Source organism: Myotis davidii, unplaced genomic scaffold (genome assembly GCF_000327345.1).
Source record: "Myotis davidii unplaced genomic scaffold, ASM32734v1 scaffold590, whole genome shotgun sequence".
NCBI classification, from domain to species: domain Eukaryota; kingdom Metazoa; phylum Chordata; class Mammalia; order Chiroptera; family Vespertilionidae; genus Myotis; species Myotis davidii.
The window spans coordinates 3,200,888-3,206,476 of NW_006282381.1; the positions used below are offsets into that span (position 1 = coordinate 3,200,888).

At 40.6% G+C, this 5,589-nt stretch overlaps 1 protein-coding gene and 1 long non-coding RNA gene across 3 annotated transcripts in view; one reads left to right on the forward strand and one right to left on the reverse strand.

Annotated features, from left to right (window-relative positions):
- The window catches only part of CDH8 (cadherin 8), a 299,936-nt gene that overhangs the window by 190,725 nt on the left and 103,622 nt on the right, over positions 1-5,589 (reverse strand). The window lies entirely within an intron of this gene.
- Positions 1-5,589, forward strand: part of LOC107181896 — a 176,418-nt gene that overhangs the window by 144,759 nt on the left and 26,070 nt on the right. The window contains exon 2 of the long non-coding RNA XR_001512604.1: positions 1,142-1,147. This is a non-coding gene — a long non-coding RNA (uncharacterized LOC107181896). The remainder of the gene's footprint in view (positions 1-1,141; positions 1,148-5,589) is intronic.

The following is a 5,589-nucleotide window of genomic DNA, read 5'->3' on the forward strand; positions in this document are numbered from 1 at the left end:
TCCCCCAGGCAGAGGGTACAGTTGGAAATGGGAGAAAAAAAAAGTAATGTCATAGTAGAGAAAACTGGCAAACAGTACCTCAGCCAGGTGGTCAAGTTAACTTCAACAGGTATAAACTTATTCATAGTATGTACTTGAGATAAGGTAATAAAATGGCGCTTTTCCCTGTGCGGTCTTCCTCCCCCAACACATTGCTCCAATCTCATTAGGAACAAAACATTACACAAATCCAAAATTAGTGAAACGCTACAAAAAATAGCTAACCAGTACACATGAAGACTGTTAAAAGGCCTGTGTCGATACTGGTTTATTCATCTTGACAAGTGTGCCATGCCCATGTAAGATGCCAGTAATGGTGGCAAAGTACGTGGGAATGCTGTGCAATTTTACAACTTTTCCATAAATGTGAAACTTGACTAACATAAAAGGTGTATTTAAAAGGAAAAAAAAGAGTTTGCACATGCTTGAACATACAGTTTCCTTTTAAAAAATTCCATAGCCGGGAACAGATGTTTACTCAATCTGCTTGTGGAGATATGACCCTCCCTCGTGGCTGATAGAGGGACCCAGCAGTTACTGATTTAATAAATCTCTACTTTTGGATTTTGACTCAGAAGCATCCTAATTAAGTAAATTTGGCCCCACAAACTGTATCAGTTTGCGATGGTGGCCATAACAAACTACCACAGATTGGGTGATTCATAAAACAGAAATGTGTTTTCTCACAGTCTGGAGGCTGGAAGTCCAAGAGCCAAGTGACGGCAGAGTTGATTTCTCCTGAGGTCTCTCTCCTTGACTTTGCAGATGGCTGTTCTCTTGCTGCCGCTTCATGTTGTCATCCCTGTGTTCATATGTGTCCCTGGTGTCCGTCTGTGCTTCCAAACCCCCTCTTCTTATACGGATACAAGTCAGATTGAATCAGGGCCTGCCCATATGTCTTCACTTAACCGTAGTTGCCTCTTTAAAAGCACTGCCTTCAAACAGAGTCTCATTCTGAGGTTGTGGTGGGTGAGAGCTTCAATATATGAATTTTGGGGACCACAATTCAATCCATAACACACAACCATTCTATTTACATTTTTACAGTAAGTATTTGATAATACTTGACCTATCTTATATAATAAAAGCCTAATATGCTAAGTGGCCGGTACGCCATTCAATCAATCAAAGTGTAATATGCTAATGATATGCTAAGGTTACTCAACTGCTCGCTATGACATGCACTGACCACCAGGGGGTAGACGCTCCGACTGTTAGGTTAGCTTGCTGCTGGGGTCCAGCTGATCGGGACTGAGCGAGATGGGCCTGACACACCTTGGAGCCCTCCTGTGGTCCCTCCCCGGCTGGCCAACGTCCTGCATCCCCCTTCCTAGCCCCATTCCTGCACCAGTGGGGACCCTCGGCCTGGCCTGTGCCCTCTCACAATTTGGGCTGAAGGACCCCCTCTCCCCTGAATGCATGAATTTCATGCACCAGGCCTCTAGTATGCTATATAAATTTCATGTCATATATAATGTGCAACAATTACACTTGACATTATATACTTGACATGTGTAATGCATCCTTCTAAAAATCTATACAGTACTTGGCACAGTAACTAGCCTACAGTAGAAGCTAAGTAAACAGTGTCTGTCATGGCTCTGTTCTCCAGTTAGATAGCTTGGGACTGCATTTCCAGAATTCCCTTCCTTATACAGCTGGCCCTCTGTATCCTCAGATTATGCCTCTGAGGATCTGCTGTTTGTTGAATCCATAAATGAAGGGCCCATGAACACAGAGGGCCAACTAAAGGATGTGTGCATCCATGGATGTTGATATCCTTGGAGGGTCCTGGAACCAGTCCCTCATGGATCCCAAGGGATGACTTCATTGTCCTGGTCAGGTCTGGCCTGAGATTTCAAAGGCAGGAGTAGAGAAGGTAGGTGGCAAGTTGGCATAGGGTATCAGGTACGGGGGCAGCACATGGGGATTTCAGCAGATTTTCAAACTCACCATGTTGGCATAGAGCAGAGTTCAAGTCCACAGCTCCTTCAAAAACTCTCGGATCCGCTCCTTCATTTCTCCAAATCCTGAGAGGATACATGTGCAGCCCTATGAGAAGGGGCATCGTCTTCTGCAGGTTTCCCACCACATGGAAAACGGAGGAAGAGAGCCAGGCACAGGCTTCAGTTGTCTTCTTGTTCTGCCATGTGCCTGGTCTCTCCCACTTCCCGTTCAGCTCTCCTGCCCATCACCAGAAGCAATAACAATAGCACTGCAGAGACGTCTATACCAGCTCCACAGCTGCAAATGCTCTGATCCCTGTTATAACTCCCTTCTCCTTGTCTCATGAGGAGCTCCCATTTTCACCAACAATAGGACCTGGAGTAAGCTATGTTATGGCTGTGTGCCTCAGTTTTCTCTTTTTAAAAATGAGAGTAATGACCCTGACCAGTGTGGCTCAGTTGGTTGAGCACTGTTCCATGAAACAAGAAGTTGCTGTTTGGATTCCCGCAAGGGGCATAGGGGAGACAGCCAATGGATGCCCTTCTCTCTCTCCTTTCTTCTTTCTAAAATCAATAAAAACATATTTAAAATAAAAATAAAAAATGAGAGTAACAATAAGGCTGTTAAGATTAAATAAATTTACATGATCAGTGTTTGGCATAAACACTTAGGAAATATTAAATTCTATGTAGAAATAAAGTAATTATTCCTAATGATAGCCTTAAGTGAATAACATTGGATTTCAGAAGGAATACATATGGACACTTCAACACCTATTTCAAAAACTTTTGTTTGATTAGCTCCCTCCTCTGCCCTCCTCCATCATTTCTTGAGCTCAAACCACTCTTGTGATTTGCAAAGATTCATAATTGGAAGATAATGATGAGATCTGAAAAGTATGACATGGTTATAAAGAGAAGATTCCTTGGTGGCATGCTCCCTAACAAAAAGAAAACGAATGAAATCATCTTTAAAGTTGCCACAAATATGATTTTCCTGACTTTAAACTCTTTGGGCACAGTCACAAGGAATGAAATCTCATTCCCTTAGAATGAAAAATATATCTGAGACAATCCACATGGTCTCAGCTACTGCCTCACAATGTAACTATTTTTGTTTTGTTTTTTTGTTTTTTTCAGGATTTCTAACTACATAATGGAGACACATTCACATACAATTTACATCTTTTTCTACATAAATCTTTGTTTATATCTTTATCCTTTTGTTCTTTTAACAGTTTGCGTATCTTCTCTACCATTTTCTACATATTGATCTATGTGCTTACTGGTATCTATGCATGTAGCTGTCTTGATATATAGATTTCATCATATTTTTCTTTATGTGAAAGAACTGGTAAGAATGGAGAGGGGGAGGCAGGCACTGATAAAACTGTGATTGCTAATCCACCAAAAAATAAAAGCATTTGGGTCCAAAAACCAAATGGCAATTTTTAAATTTCAGTGAATCCAGAAGGCACAATAATTTAAAGTTAAAAAATAATATGAATACATACATAGAGGCTCTAGGAACCTCTTTACCAGCTCCGAGGGGCAAGCTTCTGTGAAGAACATGCCATACACCAGTGATTGTCAACCGCTGTGCCGTAGGAATTTTTAAAACATGCAACACATGACTATTGAGTCAGGGACAAGGACCTCTTTCCCCTTAGATTGTCAAATAAAAACATGGCAATAGCCAACACAACAATAGCCGTCCAGTGGGAATGAATAAAAATTATACCTATTATTTTTTTGCCCAATCAGCGAAAAATATATATTTTTTGGTGTGCCACAGAATTTTAGTCATTAGTTTATGTAAGCCATGAGATGAAAAGCGTTGAAAATCACTGCCACACACCAAACATTTACTGACAAAGGTGTCCCACATTCATTTTCAGCCAAGAATTCAGAATTTCACAAATGCGTGTGTTGGATGTGCTCTGACATGCCGTGGGCTCATTTCTCTGACAGGCGACTGTGGGCAAAGGTTGACCTCCATGAGCATTGCTCTCCAGCCCCTTCTAATCCATGGTTTCCTGGGGTGGCCAGGTAAGAAATAACTCATAACACCGCAAGTGTTGATGACAATTCACGGAGCGCTAGACACAGACATGGCTGGAATAACTTAAGAACAATTTTCCCTTTGCCTCTAGAATCAATCAATATGTTGAATCCTAATATATCAATTCTCATAGGGGTCTCCCCAGATGATCCCATGATCCTGAGCTCTCTCTTGGGTTTTCCTCATGATGAGTGCAGACTTACTGCTCTGAGAACACTTATCGGGATTTGAAGTACCAGAAGGTTGTTTGAGTAGAAAGCAGTAGATCTGACTTTCCTCAGAAGGGCTCAGGATAGGCCTGCATGAAATGTTGGCCATAGAGCATTCCTCTGAGTTACAGGAAAGTGAGGTATAGTTTTCAGAGAGGCTAACCCAGCCGTGGGCAAACTACAGCCCGTCAGCCGGATCTGGCCCGTTTGAAATGAATAAAACTATTGAAAAAAAAAGACCGTACCCTTTTATGTAATGATGTTTACTTTGAATTTATATTAGTTCACACAAACACTCCATCCATGCATTTGTTCCGGCCCTCTGGTCCAGTTTAAGAACCCATTGTGGCCCTCGAGTCAAAAAGTTTGCCCACCCCTGGCGCTAACCCATATATGTAGAAACAGAAAAAGCCAACAAGCAAATGAATAAAAGACAGATTTCTGAAAAATGTTAAGAGTCAACGCCAGGATAACCAAATCGATCATCAAATTGTTATTCAATGAAATTGAGTTTCATTCTAATGAGCAAGCACAGGGACACAGAGGAAGAAAAATGAAAATGGAAACACACAGAACTTCAGCAGTAGCTCTTGCTATGAATAGGCCCGTAAACCATTGTTTAATTGGTATATTGATTGGCTGACCTGGTTTAAAAGCACAGGTGGAGATATAGGATCAACGTTGCCTCTTTACTTAGGTATTGTTAATGCTCAGTCAATGCTCTAATTTAAAACATCAATTTAAATTATGAGATACCCATGAATGGGACCTACATGTTTCTAAATTAGACTAAAACATCAATTTAAATTATGAGATACCTATGAATGAGACCTACTTTGATTTAAATAATGAGATACCCATGAATGGGACCTACTTTGATTTAAATAATGAGCTACCCATGAATGGGACCTAGAGGTGTCTGAATGAGTCTGAGGCAACAGGCCCCATTCTGATTTATGCCATTCTAAAGAATTTTAACTGCCTAGTGATTGAGAATTCATCTTCTAGAAGGAATTCAAAGATTTCAACTGCTGACTTGGAATTCCTAAGTTCATAGACAAATATACAAGAGGAAATCATTGAAAATACTTAGTTTTTGATCTTGCTAATGGGACCCCAAAGCACGGGCAGATCTGAGGCGCCTATGACAACCCTACACTGAACAGCTCTAGAATTTTAACTCTTTTCAAATCACTGAAAGCTGACTTTCGATAAAATTTAACCTTCATAGAAACAGGAGCATATGTATAATTTATAATAAAATTTCCTAAGCTATTCTACATTGTTAGCATATTTTTTATGAGTTGATATTTGGATAAAAAAAAACCCTTAA